Here is an 18,061-nt window from a genome sequence, read left to right as displayed (position 1 = left end):
GGCAGCTCTCTGGTGGAAGAGACTTTAGGGCCAGTTATATAAAGAGGAAAAGGCCAGGGCTGAACAGAGAGGACAGAGAAACCTCCTAAGTTTGAAGGAGGAGGGAATTGCCTGTATAAACGTTTGGAGACAAGTCCCAGCAAGCACATGTGGTGAGTGTCATGTGTGGGAGACACAGAACAAATGAACTCAGCTGGAATGGACAGTCTGTAACAAGAGCTAACAAGGATTCAGTCTATAGGTAGACCAGTTTCCAGCACAAAAGCAAGAGTCAACACTGAATGCTACTCTTGGCCTCTCTAGAAAGAGAGGTAAGGGTTTTAGTCTCCATTTTCCCCTTACACTTTCATGAGATGTGGGCTACATTCCTGGTTGTTCTGGACATTGACTCATCCTCCTGTAATGAATCTGAGTGTCCTAGGGTATGATGCTGTCTATTGTACTGAGGGATAAAGTGAGGCCAGGGAAGAGAAGACTGTTGGAACCAAATTCAAATTATACTTAAGAACTAAGCTCTGCTTGGGCTAAATTTACATTATTAGAACCTCACTCCTCACCCTCCTTTTCCTCTGTTTCCGCTGAACATCCCTTAAGGGAATGCTGAATTCTACTCAAGCCAGGTAAGGGAGTGGTTAGATGTCAAAGCAGAGGTTATTACAGAATGACTTCCATGATTTGGTTTAGCTGCCTGCCATAGCCCAGACTCCCTAGTCTCATTTCTAATCCCATCTGCATTCACAGATGCAAGTGGCTACCATGGGAATTTCCTGAAAAGTCTGAATGCTGGAGAAGAAACTGCTCATTGACCATTGTGAACAATCAGTGAAGTCATGTTAGCCCTAAACCATGAAGAAAAACTGAGTTCAGTTTTGCTGAGTAGAGCAAAACTATCGTACAGCCCAACTGCAATTAGAAGCTGGGGACTAAGGCGTCCCTGAAACCCAGCTGGGGAATCTCTCCCTCATGTTCTTTCTGAGCTCCACATTCTACCACAGAAGACAGTAAAAAGGAGGTTGCCCCACACCCTTCTGCAGAAAAAAGGTACATTTTGGGATGGTTTGGAGGCATCAAAATGGTAAGCAATTTTAGGGTACAATTAAGACCTGGCTGCTGAACCCTACAATAAATTACCATCAAAGGCACTCACACGTCAATAGGGGAAAAAAAACACATGTGCTTGCAAGACGATGTGTGTTTGATGCTCATAAAAAAGATAAAAATATAGGTCATCATCATGTAACGAGCTTGTAGGTGTCAGAACGTGTGCTGTTGGGGGAGGTAAGGGAGTGGAAATGGAGAGGGATCAGCAAACCAGAAAGAAGCTGCAAATCAGACTCCTATCTCCAAGTTCTTCCCTTTGGTCGAAGTCCACAGATGCTCCATGGGGGCACAAACAGACCCTTCCCCCATTTTTTTTATTTCAGGGGACATCCCCTTCCTTGCACCCCCCAGCCAGATTTCCAACATATTAATCACCTCTCCCATTTTGAAATCAGCCGGTCAGGGTATTATTCAAGCATTGTTAATGACACCATCGGCCAAGGTATCAATTAGGCAAGTTGGGATAAGAAGAGCAGAGAATAGGGCTGGCCAGAGAGCAGAACAAGTCTGTTTTGGTGTAAGTAACCCACATGTCCACAAGAGCTCCTAGCTCCCCTTAAAGGCAACTGCAAATGCACTGAATTCTCTAGTCAAACCAAAACTCTACTTCCTAAGTATCCCCTACCATGCCCACTCAGTCATCCCTTAACTGGACTTTACCTATTCACATCAAATCACTCAGGATATGCAGGCAAAAGGCTATGACTAACCAGCTCTGGGCAGAGCGATTCCTGTGGTTGGGTCCTAACATGGAGAGAATGCTTCCCCAAACCACATTCTGAACTTACCTTAAAATCTAGCTCAATGTTTTCTCATCCAGGAAGCTTTTTTTTTTTTTTTTCAAATAAGGAAAGTCTTCCTATTTGTTAATTCTTTATTTTAAAATTCAAGATAAGGATGTTATTTTCCTCAGCAGACTGAGAATTTCATGAAGACCAGAGATTTTTTTTTTTTTTTTTAGATCTCTCTGCCTCAGACACCTACCTATTCTCCTCTCAGTCAGAACAGGCTCTGTTCAAAGGGGCTGTTCTGAACATGTGGGTGTAACAGCTACTGAAATTTGGATTCTGGAGAAAGGAAGGAAACAAAGACTAGAATCAAAACTACAACATAGTAGGAGTCAATTCAGTCATCAAGATGTCAGATTTCCTTCCCATTATATACTTAGGGAGGTTTTCGGAGTGTTTTGTTCTAGACTCCAGTCTTGAGTCATTCCCCAGCTCCTTCTCACCTTTCCACTCTCCAGATGGATATAAGTCCTCCATGGCTTTCTGTCCACACCCACCAATTATCCAGATCTTCAGACAGATGTGAGAGACTAGAGTAGGACAGGAGGTCAATGTTTCATATTTTTAGTGGCTTTCATCCAAAAGAAGGTGGCTGGGCCAAACACCACAACCAAAACTAGAAATCTCAATAAAAAATATTCATGTTAGGGAATCTTGACGATGCCGTTCCTAACTATTAGACTGACTAGGAAAGTGAACAGTTTTCCCAGACATTTTCCCAAAAGACTTAGCTCCTTGAGTTTCTTTACGCCCTTATTCTCTGCCCTTTTTTCTCCTCTAATGTCTTCCTGCAACTTCACCCTAAACTCCAAAGTACTAAGTTATAGTCGCCCATAGAAAATAAACACATAAACTTTCAAAATGGAGCAGCCAGGGGTTTTAAGATGGAGAATCAACAAAAAAAACTTTTTTTCAATTACCTTGTATTTTCCCTAAGGGCAGGCACTATATTATAATTTTCTCTTTTAATAAAAGCTTTATTGAGATATAATTCACATACTATATGATTCACCTATTTAAAGTGTACAATTCGGTGATTTGTAACCTAGTCACAGTGTTGTGCAACCACATCACAATCAATTTTAGAATATTTTCATCACCCCAAAGAGGGATCCTGTATCTGTTAGCTTCCCACTGCCCCCAACACTCCTGGCTCTAGGCAACCACTAATATACTGTCTCATTTTATAGATTCACCTACTTGGAACACTTCACGTAAATGGAATCATATGATATGTGGTCTTTTGTGATTGGCTTCTTTCTGTTAGCATGTTTTCAAGATTCATCCATGTTGTAGCATGTATCAGTAGTTCGTTCCTTTTTTATTGCCAAATAATATTCCATTATATGAATAGTCCCCTTTTTATTTCTTCAGTTGATTGACATTTGGGTTGTTTTCCCTTTTCAGCTATTATGAATAACACTGCTATGAACATCATATACACGTTTTTACAGGAACATATGTTTCCATTTCTCTTGGGCATATACTTAGGAGTGGAGCTGCTGGGGTCTCATGGTAACTCTAGGTGTAACATTTTGAGAAACTGTCAGACTGTTTTGCAAAACAGATGTATCATTTTATAATCCCACCAGCAATGTGTGAGGGTTACAATTTGTCCAATCCTCACCAACAGTTATTATTATCTTGTTTTTATTATTATTATAGCCATCCTAGTGGTTTTGATTTACATTTCCTTGAGAGCTAATGATGTTGAGCCTATTTTTATATGCTTATTGGCATTTGGAGAAATGCCTATTCAGATACTTTGCTCATTTTTAATTGGGCTATTTGTCTTTTTATTATTGAGTTATAAGAATTCTTGGTATATTGTACATACAAGTCTCTTATCAGATATATGACATGCAGCTATTTTCTCCTCCTCTGTGGGTTGTCTTTTCACTTGATAGTGTCCTTTGAAGAAAAGAGTTTTAAATTTTGATGAAGTACAGTGTACCTATTTTTCCTATCTTATTGTGCATTTATCTAAGAAACCATTACCTAACCCAAGGTCATGAAGATTTGCATGTGTTTATCTCTAAAAATCTTATAGTTTCAGCTCTTACATTTAGGTCTTTGATCCATTTTGAGCTAGTTGTTATATATGGTGTGAGGTAGGAGTCAAAATTCTTTTTTTTTTTTTTTTGCATGTGGCTCGCCAGTTGTCATAGGACCACTTAAAAAGACTATTCTTCCTCCACTGGTTTGTCTTAGCACTTGTGTTGAAAATCAGTTGGCTGTAAATGTAAGGATTTATTCTTGGACTCTCATTGTATTCCATTGATCTGTAGGTCTATCTTTATGCCAGGACCATACTCTCTTGATTACAAGTATTTTTAAAAATTTTTTAAATGTTTATTTTCTGAGAGAGACACAGCATGAGTGGGGAAGGGGCAGAGAGAAAGAGAGAGACAGAGAGACAGAATCTGAAGTAGGCTCAGGCTCTGAGCTGTCAGCACAGAGCCCGATGTGGGACTCAAACTCATGGACCATGAGATCATGACCTGAGCTGAGCCGAAGTCAGACTTTCAACTGACTCAGCCACCCAGGCCTCCCTCAGAGTATAATTTTTATATGTCTTTTGTTAAATTTATTCCTAAGTGTTTTATTATATCTGATGCTATTGTAAATGGAATTATTTGTCTTAAGTTCACTTTCAGATGATTGTTTATTGCAAGTATTATAATTTTATTTTAAATAATATAGTGATAAGCATAATTACTTACAGAGCACCTACCATGTGAAAAGTACACTGCCAAGTTGAGTGGGAAATAAACAGTATTAAGACTTAGTTCCTAAACTCAAGGAATGTACAACCTACCTAACTAGAAACAATGCTTTACACAGGTTTCACCTGTAAAATTTTTTGAAAGTATTTCAAATATTTCATCTTACTTGATTCCCAAAATACCATTCATTCACTTATTCAAAGGTATTTACTGAATGACTAATGCATGGAAGCACTTTGCTAGATGCTGGCAATTAAATGGAGAGGAAAAAACAAACACAGTCCCCATCTTCATGAGTACTACTGTCAAATTAGAAAGACAGATATTAATCAAATACAAATTACAAATTGTGATAAGTATCATAAAAGAAAGTAGGTAAGGAAGTAAGTAGGTTGAACAGTAAGTAGGGTAGGAATTATTACACCTATTTTGCAGAAGAGAAAACTGAGGTAAACAAGAGTATTCTAGACAGAAAGAGTAAGAATTCTATAAGAAGGATTAGACCCTTCAGCTTTATCATTGAGTTGTTTGATTAGACCTACAACATTTAGTTTTTGTCTCCTCCCTTTGGCCTGTGGTAAGGGAAAGAAAGAGGCAACATGATCAACAGGGATATGAGTCGTCCTTTTGCAACCAGGTCAGGACCCTTTGGCCACCAGTCTCCTTCTGTGCTAGACTCAAGCAGAGAGAAACAGTATTCTATGAAGTAGGACACTATGTGGTCTCTGAACCCTGACTGCTGCTTCTCTGCTCTAAGCACTGCATGGTTTTAAACTGTTTTTCAGCACTGGGTGAACTAAGTCAAATGAGTTCTATAATATTTCACTTTCCCCAGGTTCCAGCCTTCTCTGTACTAGTCAATCTGTCCTAACTTTTGCCCAAAAAAAAAAAAAAAAAAAAAATCAGTCTGAAGTTATAAATCCTCTTCCAAATAATTTTAAAATATCTTTAAAAAGATTTACAGAAAATTGGGAAAGGATAAAGGTTATAGGGAGCTAACATTTCATGAATGGATCATAGAATGAAAATCTTGGCTTTATTTCTTATGTATTATTCATACACTGGGTGGAGGGACAGTATATTTTATTTAGCCAAGGAAGTGGAGATGTGGAATTCATCCAGGATCTTCTCCTAATTTCCTCTTGACAAACAGTGATAGGGTCAAGTCACAAACTGCAATTGCAGACCCTGGACCAAAACCTAGACCTACTGACTCCTATTACAGTGCTTTTGCCACTGCAGAGAGACTTAATTGGGGCACCTGGGTGGCTCAGTCGGTTAAGCGTCCTACTTTGGCTCGGGTCATGATCTCACAGCTCGTGAGTTTGAGCCCCATGTTGGACTTTCTGCTGTCAGCAGGAACTGCTTGGATCCTCCATTTCCTTCTCGCTCTGCCCTTCCCCCACTAGCAGTCTCTCTCACTCTCTCTCAAAAATAAACATTAAAAAAAAGAGACTTAACCAATCCTTGATCAATTCATTCAACGAGCATGGTATCATATGAAGGAGTAGGAGATAACAACGATGAATGAAATAAAGTTCTAACTCTCATCAATTGCTCCCCCTTGAGAATCCACCCTCACCTTGCCCCCACCCCGATTGCTCCTTTGTGCTTTCATAATACCTCATGCATTGTTTCTTTCACTATGCCTTACACATTGTATTATCCCTATTTGTCAACATGTCCATTTCTTCCATGAATACTGTGAGTACCTTGCGGACAGGACCTTGTTCTCTGCTACCCTAGAACTGCACACAGCACCTAGCACATAATGGGAGCTCAATAAATCTTTGCTGAATGAGTAAATGAATAGCTGGTACAGGACTCCTTGCCCCACTTCATTCTGCTGGTACAAACCTATTGGTATGTGACCACATACATCCCAGGTAAAAACTGGAAATCTGATATGTCCACATTCTGATGAATGGCATCACCAGTAGTATGGATGAAATAGAACAGCATCCATGAAAACTAACAGAGCAATTTGACTCTCTCTTCCTACATACCCAAGCCAAAGCGGATTCAAATAAAACAACAAAAGTGTTTCATGTGGATGTATTTAATAAAGTGGGATGTTTGTGACCAAACAATTCAGAAAACTCTCTTCTATATTATCTTATCATTTTGGTTTTGCCAACAAGTTAAAAGGAACAGTTAGGGGAATGAGATGCATATTTAAAGCTAAGTTGTTGCTGAGCCAACCCAGAGAGAGAGGAATCTTATTAAAACCCATCTATGTTATTTTTCATAAAAAATAGTCATAAATGGACCTTTAAAGCTGTGTCTTGGAAGACTCTGTAGTTGGCTCAGCCCAGTCTGTCTGCGGGAGACAGGAAGGTGGTAGTGGATGGCTTCCCTCCTGCTCTCCACCGTGTGACTCTGGAGACAGTTTGGAGACACACAGTTCCAATATCTGTCCCAGCTTCAGATACAGAATCAAACTGGGAGGTAAGCCGAAATGTCATAGAAATTAGATAATGATTTTGTAGTTGTTTGTAAACAATGTCTTAGGCAAGCCCTTTTGGGACAAAAGCACATCTCTACATATGTAAACTTGTATCTCCTATGTGGATAATGTGTGCTAGTCTGTTCTTGTCTCTGGAGACTGCTTAGTTTGCTTCCTCCATTGGGCTTCTGTCAGTCCAGCCCGGAAAGACATTAGGTACAGTCTGACAAAAGGGAGTGTGCGTGCACCTGCATGTGTGCGCACCTGCGCTTATGTGTGTGAGGATGATAAAGAATGAGAGATTCGACTCTGACTTCATCACAAAGCCAAACTGAATTTTTTCTCTTAGCTCTCTCTTGGATAGTTGTCCGCTATTTCTCCCTTCAAGAGTGCAAAAATAATTGAAAGTGGACCCAACAGGTCCTACTAGCTATTGACCACACACCTGCACCCCCAAAAGCAAAATGAAGTTCATTCAACTGGTTCATATTTTTAGAGGGAACCTCTACGTAACACCAAATAAGTAAAGATTTTAGAACTGGATTTTACATAATTTGTAAGCAGAGATTAGCTAAGACCCAAAGTAGATTATTTGAGTCTGAATTGCTCACTCTGGCTATCCATAAAGACTCAGTACCCTCTCTCTGAAAAAAGTTTACATGGACAACAAACATCTATCTACAAAATAGAAAATATATACATAATTGATATATCTAAGTACTTGGAAGCATCAAGACATCAGTGAAATTTTCAGTTAAAATATGAAAATAGCTACAATTTCCAAAACCTATGCCTGAGAAATCTGCATAATTACCTCCATGCCCCACAGAGCTAGTGAGGTTATATAAATATATTTATATACCACTCTACTTAAATCTATGCACATGCACATAAACATTAGGTAAGCCACCAATATATATAACCTATATATGTTTATATGCTGAGATATATGGGGATTCATAGGCACATTTATGTTATTTATTTTATTAATTCATTTATTGGATTTCTATTAGACATGTCTGTTTTGGTTTATTATCTAGTGTGAATCTGGCCTCACACAGTCCTGCCCTCTCTTCTCATATTCCTGGCTGCCAGGAGGGTTTGTACCCTGAAGCCTGGGGTTTTTAGCTACTTTCTTTAAACTGGGGAGAAGGCTAATCATGGCTTAAATGAACCCATAAATGCTGCCCCGGTTCCTGGAATGTTCCTGCAGGGTCTGTCCTCTATACAATAACCTCTCTAAATAATCTTTTTTCTTTATGTAAACTGGGACAGTCCTACAATAGAACGGCCCCCTCTCTTGGAATGACAGAAGAGGGAAGCAACCATGACTTTCCGTCCCACCCAAGTTTAACTGTAACTCAGAGTCTGGATAGAAGTGACAAAACAGAAGAGACTCATAAATATGGAGAACAAACTGAGGGTTACTGGAGGGATTGTGGGAGGGGGGATGGGCTAAATGGTTAAGGGGCATTAAGGAATCTACTCCTGAAATCATTGTTGCACTAGATGCTAAGGAATTTGAATGTAAATTTTAAAAAATAAAAAATTAAATTAAAAAGTTAAAAAAAGAAGTGACAGATAAGCACTCTGCCCCTACACTTACATTATTTAAAATAACTATACAATGAGCCAAAAAGTCAAATTAGGCAGTTGAATTTGGGTTTCATGACCGTGTTTGCGTGTCTTTACTAATCACCAAATCCCCACCACTGGGTCCCTAACCCTGCATGTTAGCTGCACACGAGCACCGAGGAGTTTTAAAAAATACCTACGCCCAGGGACTCCCTGGTAGGGTGCAGAGCCCGCTTCAGATCCTCTGACCCTCCCTCTCCGCCCCTTCTCTGCTTGTGCTCTCTCTCTTGCTCTCAAAAATAAATAAACATTTAAAAAATGCTGATGCCTAGACCCCACTCCACACCAGCTGAATCCATACATCCCGAAATAGGCATTACGCTGATTAAACGTTCCCCTAGCTGATTCTGATCCACAGTGAGCGTTGAGAGCCACTTATGTACACTGACCTAATTCAGTTTAAGCCAGAGAGGTATCCCAGGGATTGGGGGCTGGGAGACGATCAGGGCAATGCTAGCCGAAAACAAACCAACACAAAACAAAGTAAGGTTCCTTTCACAGAAACATTTTTCACCCTATTAACATCTGCTCACAAAGATACGGCTGAAGAAACTGGGCTGGAAGTGGGTCAGGGAGGGGGGAGGAGGATGCTTGTCTTTTAGAAGCCTCACATCCGGGAACCCATTCCCAGAGCAGTTACGAGGAGAACTGGGGAGTGCGCGCACACACGAACACGCGCGTGCACACATACACACCATGTGACTGCAAGCAACTTAAAACAAAAAAAAATTTTTTTAATTGAATTTCGGGGCCTGGGGAAGATCTGAACCTATAATTATTTCTTAGCAAACTTGCTGAACACAGGGTTTCCCTCCTCTGGGACGAGATGAGACGGGTAGCATAATGAACCCTCTTTAATTAAAAAATAAAAATGTTTTAGGATAATCATATTCTTCCAAGTTACATTATTTTTTTAAAGGAAAAGAAGGATGGTGAGAAAAATGTCTATTTTCAAATGCCTGGTGTTAGGCTACCTCAAACGGTCTTGTTTCTCATTCAACCTTCTAGATTCAAAATTGGGTCCTTACAGGAGAGGTGGAAACCCTCCACTGTTCCAGGTGGGAAGCTAACTCTTCATCACCCCAGCTGTAGTCCCTCTTCCCTTAAAAACAACAGGCAGCTTCAGCGTCGATTGATGCCAGCCAAGCAAAACTGCAGGCAGGGAGCAGAAGTTGAGACCAAAACGGAGCTCTGAGCCCAACAGCCCTCTGACCGACTTTTATGAGATTCTCTAGTAACTGTTCTGTTCATGCACTGTTCATGCCTCATGCTTCATGCACTGTTCATGGTTCCCATTGTAGAGTTCTTCCCTGGCTCCTTAGGAGGTATTTGGGATGTGGATACACAGACAGAAGTGAGCAAATACTCACCTGCATCCTAGGACTATGGAGGGGGCAGGGAGGGGAAGGTAGACAGAGGCATATTCTTTTATTAACTGAAAATGTCTCTCTTCAGACATGGGAACAAAACAGAGATGTCCATGGAATTGGGATGGGAGGGATTTCATCCTGCATTCTACCTCTCAAAGGGATCTACATGTATTGGCGGCCTTGAGGGACAGTCCGTGATCATCCAACAAGGTAAATAGAAGACATCTAATTCAGGACGTTTCTTTTGTTATTTTCATTTTCTTTGAATCCTATTTCCTCTTCTACTTTTTCTGGGTCCAATGGCCCTATCACTGAAATTTATGCATCTAACGAAGATCTCTCTCTTTTTTTTTTAAGAGAATAAGTAACGTATTGGAAGATCTAAATGAAAATCCTATTTTTCCCAAGCTTTTCCTACCCCATTTCCCTGAAAAGAAAAAGTAAAGATGTAAAGGAGCTAAAACCTATTACTGTCACTGACTTCACACCAAAGATTATATTCTCATAGAATGTGTCTATACTCCCAAGGGCAGGCATAGTGGCTAATAGTGGGCAGCTTCTTTAGCCACTTAAAATACATTGAAGCTCTTTCCCTAGGCAGTGTAAATCTATGTTCTCACAGCTAAATGGGAGACATCTACACTCCAAGCTACATTTAGACATACACACACACACACACACACACACACACATCCATGTACATGTTTCCTCCCTATAATCCTGACACTTGAGATGCATTCACTGATCTCAGTTGCATCTACATCAGAAACCCTGGGATCCATTTATGATTTTTTAAAGTGTATTGATTTTATTTTTGAGGGAGAGAGAGAGCACGTGCAAACAGGGCAGGGACAGAGAGAGAAAGGGAAAGAGAGAGAATCCCAAGCAGGCCCTGTGCTGTCAAAGCAGAGCCTGTTGTGGGGATCAATCTCACTAACCTAGAGATTGTGACCTGAGCCAAAATCAAGAGTGGGACACTCAACTGACTGAGACACCCAGGAGCACCCATTTATGATCTTAGGCAAAAGGAAGGTGGATGAACATTTTCTTCCTTCAAAAAATGCAGAAGTGGATAGGTAAAAGTAGTGGGAGTGGGAAACCCATTTTCTGAGACTTTATAAGGCAAAGTAAAGCAAGTGTGTGCGCTTTCTCCCTCTCTCTCTCTCTCTCTCTCTCTGCCTGCACCAGGAACATTCACCTGCTGTGGCTGAATGAAAAACTGAAGAGCCTGGAAATCTACCAGTGGGGAGGGACCTCATAGTCAACAGCCTAGAGAGCTTTGCCCTGGCCAGGTCTACACCTGCCCAGGGAGAATTTTGGTAATTTTAATAAAACCAAATTAAATCTTAAAGTAAGACCAGTTGGTGATTCAGTAGGGATGGCCCCAGACCATTATGGAGTGACTATAAAATAAAAATTATAGATGGATAAGAATAGGAGCAAAGCAAATAAAATCATTTTAATGGAGGAGAGAGGGAGCATGGCAGAGAAGAGGAAAAACTGCCAACTATGAAGAGGAGGTTGTTTACAGGATTCTCCAGGTAAATGGCTTTCGAGATGGGGGCCTGCTGATGACAGAGAAGATCGGTGCAGATCCTGGGATTTGTGCATCTTTGAGGAAAGGGGGGATGCTTGAGTGAAAACGCCATTCCACCCAAGCAGAGAAAGGGCAGAGAGGCCTGTGGTGCTGGAGAAGGGAGAGGGATATGAAGGAGAGCAAGCCAGTGAGATCCCTGCACACAGAGGAGCTTATCTTTTAATTACCAGAGCAAGTTTGGATATGAGACACTACTGTGCACTTTCTGTACACATTTTAGTCCTTTCTCATGACATCCTGTGAGATGAATTGTCTATTACCCAACTCAGATTTGGAAACTGAAGCTCAAAGGGTCAAGTAAGTTGCCCAAGGTCAAAAAACTCAAATATGGAGGATCTATGGTTTGAACCATGTCTGGGTCACTCCAAAGCCCAAGCATATTCTTTCTATCACCATGAAAGAGACCGAATATAACACTGATATTTCCCAAAGAGGCACAGATCTGAAAAGACACTCAGTGTCAGTTTGTCCAGTTGACGGCTCCATATGCTAAATCCCTGACCTCCTCGCTGGAGCCCCTTCCCTGGCCTGAGCACCACTGTGCGCAGGGCGTCTTTGGCTGAGGTTGGCTTCTTTCTACCCCAGAACCACTTCACCAGAAGAAGACATCAAAGATTGTGGCAGAGCCATAAAGAGAGGGAGGGTGTTAGGAGGGAGCCACCCTGGGCTTGTAAACTGGGTGGGGGGGACCCACCCAGTTTGTCAGGCGACGCTGCACCTCACTTTCCCCAAAACCTGAGACCTCAGCTCTTGCTTCAGGGCAGGCAGTGAAGCAAAGTGCATGTGGCGAGAGCTAGGAGGACACACAGGGTTTGGAGCCATTCTGACATGGAAATGGGGCTACCTCTCTATCTCCACTACTCTCGTGAAGCCAAGACATTCAGGTGGGTTCGTTTGAGACCTTGGCTGTAGTTTCGGTTCTGCTGCCCTGCGACTGTAAGCAGCTTCTCCCTGTCCCCTCAGCCTCTTTACCTTGTTCTAGAGTAAATCATCACTGCCCTTCCCCTCACCTTGCTAAGTGGCAGACTGGAGACCACCAGTGGAGGCAATCCACATGGCCCAGCCAAATTCTCTGTGCTGCAGCCAGGCTACATGTCTTGAAGGACAGCTAGAGACACCAAAGAGTATCTGTAGTCTCTCTTTTACCATCTCTCTCTATTATCATGCAAAACAGAGCCTCCAACCTCTTGTTAGGTGGTGTCTGAACCTGCAACAGTCATGCAAATTCCACAAAAATGCCTGTGTCTGGGGGCTTCATTAGCCTGGGAGCTCCCCAAGAACAGAAACTAAGTCTTGTTCCTAGAGGATTCCTCCACTGAATTGAGAGCTCTGTGCACAGTTGGGGCTCTTGAAATGGATTCAGCAAAGTCCATATGAAACAAGAAGTCTAAGTTCTCCTTAGCAAATTGGATAATCACAATTAAAATTCTCCCTTCCTCCTTATCATGTTCACCAAGAACTGCTTTTTTCCCTACATCATCATAATCATAAACAAGCATTTATTGAACATCACTAAATAGGGTGGTGTCCGAGCACTTGATATGACAGATATCACAGGTCCTGTCATCAGGAGATATGACAGATACATTTAAAAATATACAGACAGTATCGGGATAGCATGAACTCTGGGTTGCAAAGGTCTGGGTTTAAATCTAAGCTCTCCTCTTTCCAGTCATGAGACACGGCAGGTTCTATAACTACTCTATGCCTCTGTCTCCTCAACTTTGAACAGAGAAAACAAAAGTGCATACAACATAGGGTTGATGTGGTGATTAAATTAGATGATGCATATGGAGCACTTAGTATAGTGATAGTGCCTGACACATAGTATGCACTCAACAAGGTAGCTATGGAGCAGAGAAGAAAAGTGGCATGATTAGGACCATGTTTTAGGGAGACAACAACAGAGTTTGGGATGGTTATGAGGGAGAGAATCGAAGGAGGGAAGTCCTGTTGGGAAGTGTTTACAACAAGGAAGCAAAAGCAAGAACAGCCCAAATCAGAGTGGAAGGAAATAATAGTACTTCATATTCTAGGAGACTTGACCTCTCTGAAAGGCCTGAAACAACCAGTGTTATTCAAAAGCTGGATGTGAGAAGAAAAGGCCAGGGGAGTTGACATTATTTAGGCTGAAGAAGCCTGAAAAGAATGAATTATTTATAAACCCATAAGTGGATATTACACTAGAAGCTTCTAGACAGCTTTCCAAATCTTGATAGAGAGAGATAGACAGACAGGCAGAAATATCCCCCCTACCCCCAATCCCACTAACAGATCTAGTGAGAAGGTAGCAAAAGAGATTTAGATTAGGCTAAGATAAAATTGGCAGGTGGATCAAAAATTGCAGTGGGCTCCTATTCCTCTGATTGTTGAAGAACAGGACATCCACATGTTGATTGTATGGACTAGAAATGGTGACCTAGAGCCTCTGGAGTTTCCTTCTAAATCACACTCATTAGAACATCCAAATTTTCATCAATAAAATATTATTAGCTTGCATATGATGGCACGTCTTCCCCAGTTTTCTTAATATTGTCTTGACAATGGGGTTAGATTTAGTTTTTTAGACCTCATTTGTGGGGGGAGGCACACCAAGACCATCTTATCCTGAACCTATGAATTAGGAATGCATTTATGATTTCATTAGAAACTGTATTCCCCACCCTGGAAATTCTTCAGAAAGGGTTCCCTAACTCTTCTTGTGATAGTTGGACATATGATCTTCGACAACCTGACAACAGTCACTAGACTTTGATCAAATGCCCCCTCTATTGCTTACTAGTTCCATAGCCTTAAGGAAATCATGTAAGTACTCTGTTTCTTTGTCTGTAAAATGAGGGTAAGAATTCCAAGCATACAAGGTTATTGTATGATTATAAATGAAAATACCCTGGAACTGTAAAATACCATTTAAAAAAATTTTATTTTTGGGAGAGCACAAGCGGGAAAGGGACACAGAGAGAGGGACAGAGGATCCAAAGCAGGCTCTGTGCTGACAGGCTGACAGCAGTGAGTCCCATATGGGGCTTGAACTCATAAACTGCAAGATCATGACTTGAGCTGAAGTTCGTCACTCAACCGACTGAGCCCCCAAGGTACCTCTGTAAAATACCATTTAAATGTTAGTTATTATTATTACTATAATATTTCAGCATTATAAGAAAGAAAAAGGAGGCAGCTGGCAGGAACTCTGACCTCAAGCCCCTTTTGACTCCCATATTTTGACTTTTTTCTAAATCATATTACATATTTGAAATCCTCAATAAACTGGAATGCTGGTCTTTTCCAAGTGGGTTGCACCTGGGAGTCAGGCTTGGTTAAAGTGAGTTTTGTGTGTCATTCAAAGAATGGAGCTTTTGCAGTCTTTCATAAAGAACTGTATGTTAATACCTACCACTGTCACTTCCTAGTTAGTTTTAGAGGACTTTTAGCCTCCAAACCCTGTGGAGGAGGCTGGGACAAGAGCTAAACCTGCAATGGGAGAGGAGTGTAAATTCTGCTCCAGGCATGAAAATGAGGCCTAGAGGGAATACACCAAAGAACCAGGCACACCACCCCCCTTCCCCCAAGTCCTATCTACAGTGGTTACAGCAGGATTGGCAGTTGTGGGCTAAGGATAGAGGCGGGGAGGAGTGGAGCTTCCATGAGCCCTGAGGATAGCAACTGTCTTGAACTACATGTCTTTAGAGTCAGGCTGATGGTTGTCTGGCTTCCCCAAGGACTAAACAATAATGGTCCTAATCATGCTTTAACATCAGGAAACAGTCATTAGTGTCCTGCTCCTTCTCTCCCTTCCCAAGAGTAAGGGTCAGATAGACAGAAAAGTGACACATCATGACTCAAGTTAGCCGGGGAGAGGTACCAGGTTCAGGAAAAAGCTCCAGGTGTTTCCGGTTGTTATTTCATCCACAGGCACAGGTTTACTCCCATAAAGATCTCTATCCAGCCACCCTGGATGCCTATCTGGATTTGGGCAATAGCTACAGTGGAAGGGAGGTGTGGTAGAGCATGAGCCCTGTCATGAGAGGGCATAGGGCAAAGTGGAGCAACTCTGCGTCCCTGAGGGGGATGACGCTCAGGGAGCTGGACGAGGTCACCTCACATTTGGAAGCTTCTAGACTCTGCATTCTCAGTAATTTAGTCTCTCCATGATCTCTTTGCAACTAATGACAAAGTGCCAAGTCTCTCCTCTTGCTTTGCTTGAGTCTTGCGAAATCTCAAAGAAAAGAGAAAAGAAGGACCCTCAGGACATAAGACTTCTCTCTTGTCCCCAAATTAGGGAGAGGGGCAGAGGGGAAGCACCTCATTCCAAGCAAGGCTGTTTACCAGGTGCCAGCCCAGACACACCCCCAACAAAATGCCATGGAGAATGATGTCGTGACTCATGGCTTGGCAGGTACCGGGATCATGCCCCAGGCTCCCAGATACCACACTGGCTCCTCTAGGTCGCTGTGGCTGGATCTCCTCCTCCTCCTTCTCCCCAGAGGCATTCCTCATCTTGCCCTCTCCTCCCCAACCCCTCCTCCCCTGAAATCATTCTATGCAGTGAAAGCGGGGGAGGGGAGCAGAATTGGGATTTGAGTTAGGCTTAATTTCAGGATCAGGATTAAGGATTGGGTTTGGGATAGAGCTACTTTGGAATTTGGTTTAGTCAGTGGACTTTTAGTTGGTAGAGACAATAGAACTCTACTATTTTACTTACATGCATTAAGGTCCTAGGGTTAGCCTAGATGTCTTAGTGGTGGGTCCACTTTCTTTGCGCTCAGATTAGAAGAGTTATAATCTGGTTTAGAAAATAAGGAAAGATGTAATCAAGAATCACCTCCTAGGAATCTGAGCAGAGATTTTTTTTTTTTGGAGTCAACTGCATTCCTAAGGATTGTAGATACCATGGAACAATTATGTCCATTCTCTAGGCACTGTGCAGTACTGTGTGACTTTACCTTGACCTCAGACTTAGAAGTTTCTAGTGCACCCAAGAGTCTTTCTTGTATTTCTTCTCCTAAGCCCCTCCTAGTCTTATCAAAGGAACTGTTCCTCTATCCCATCAGCATCAGGAAATGACTAGGGGAATAGCTGAAGCACTGGGGCCCTGACATCTGGGTACCTCGGGCGCCGTCTTGGCGGAGAGACACTAAGCAAAGCATGCTGGAGCTTCCCAGACTGAGACATCTGTCAGCAAGGCTCAGGAGGCTCCCCTCAGGCAAAGGACAAGACATACTGCAAGTTCTGAGCTCAATTCCTGAGCAGAGGAGGAAAATAAAACTAGGAGAGACTGCGGAGCAGTAGGAGGGCCTGGAGCAGGAGGGCTCTCAGCAAGTCACAGAGGTCTTCCAGGAGAAGTCGCTAGATAAACTGAAGTGATGCCATTGGGTTGAATTCCTAGAAACACACATACATGCACACACACACCAACACCTTCTTACATAAATTGCTCAACCCAGAACAATAAACTAGCTGGCACCCACCCGCTACTGAGCAACCAAAATCTTTTCCATTTAGCATGGGCCTCAGTTTCTCTTCCTCCTCTCCCAAGTCTCCTTCTTCCACATCTGGCTCCATAGGTGCTTGGAGATCCTCCTGCAGAGGGGCTACGAGAGTTCGAAGCTGGCATAAAACCCACCTGAGCCCCGCCCTCTCCATGAGCAGCAGCAAGACGGTGATTAGCAGCTCTCCCCAAGGCTCAGAGGTAAGGGATTTTTTCTTCTTTCAAACATGTCACATCTGGCACATCTGCTTTCCTAGCAATGATGCATCCCAAGGGGTATAATCAGCAGTTGGGGCGGGGCCGGGATGCAGGTCTGTACTGACAGAAGCCTGAGCCAGAGACGCCGAGAGCAAAACTTAAGAACACCAACCACCCCCACTCCCACTCTACCCCAGGGGCTGAAGATGAGCCCTATCTATCCCTGTGCATCTTTCTGCCTTAAAGCCAAGCACCCTCCTCACGGGCCAAACCTGTGTTAGGGCACAGAAATGATGCAGTGGTGCATTTTGCTTTAGGAAATTATACAATCCTTTCTCTTGTCCAACTTTAAGTTCTCCTACTGAAATTCGAAGGGAAGTGGAAAAGAAGCAGTTACCCTTTCCCTGTCACAAAGCTCAGAAGCAATATTCAGGAAGGCCCTGGTGGTGGCTTCTCTAGTCTTCTATCCCCACTCCTGTTAGCTGCCCTCCCCACTTGCTATAACCCCTGCTATCTTCAAGCCCAGTCTCCCACCTCAGAACCCCATCACCCCAGATCTGGGCTTTCAAAGGTGCTGACCAAATGCCTCCGACAACAGTTTGATGAAAAATCAACAGTGCTTTGACCACCCCCCTGCCCACTGGTATATGCTTCCTCCCAACCCTCCCCTTCCCTGTGACCCCCTCATTCAGACATGTCCTTCCAGCTAGAC

General features: G+C 42.5%; 1 long non-coding RNA gene across 1 annotated transcript; it reads right to left on the bottom strand.

Annotated features, from left to right (window-relative positions):
• Positions 1 to 14,487: 14,487 nt before the first annotated feature.
• LOC128311046 (uncharacterized) lies at positions 14,488 to 16,908 on the bottom strand. Its single transcript, XR_008288970.1, has 3 exons — positions 16,771 to 16,908; positions 16,366 to 16,446; positions 14,488 to 15,879 (listed from the first exon to the last, which is right to left on the bottom strand). It is a non-coding gene; the product is annotated as an uncharacterized LOC128311046 (long non-coding RNA).
• Positions 16,909 to 18,061: the final 1,153 nt, after the last annotated feature.

Source organism: Acinonyx jubatus, chromosome B4 (genome assembly GCF_027475565.1).
Source record: "Acinonyx jubatus isolate Ajub_Pintada_27869175 chromosome B4, VMU_Ajub_asm_v1.0, whole genome shotgun sequence".
Lineage (NCBI taxonomy): Eukaryota > Metazoa > Chordata > Mammalia > Carnivora > Felidae > Acinonyx > Acinonyx jubatus.
The sequence above is the reverse complement of the archived record's forward strand: the minus strand, read 5'-3'. Positions and strand labels throughout refer to the sequence as shown.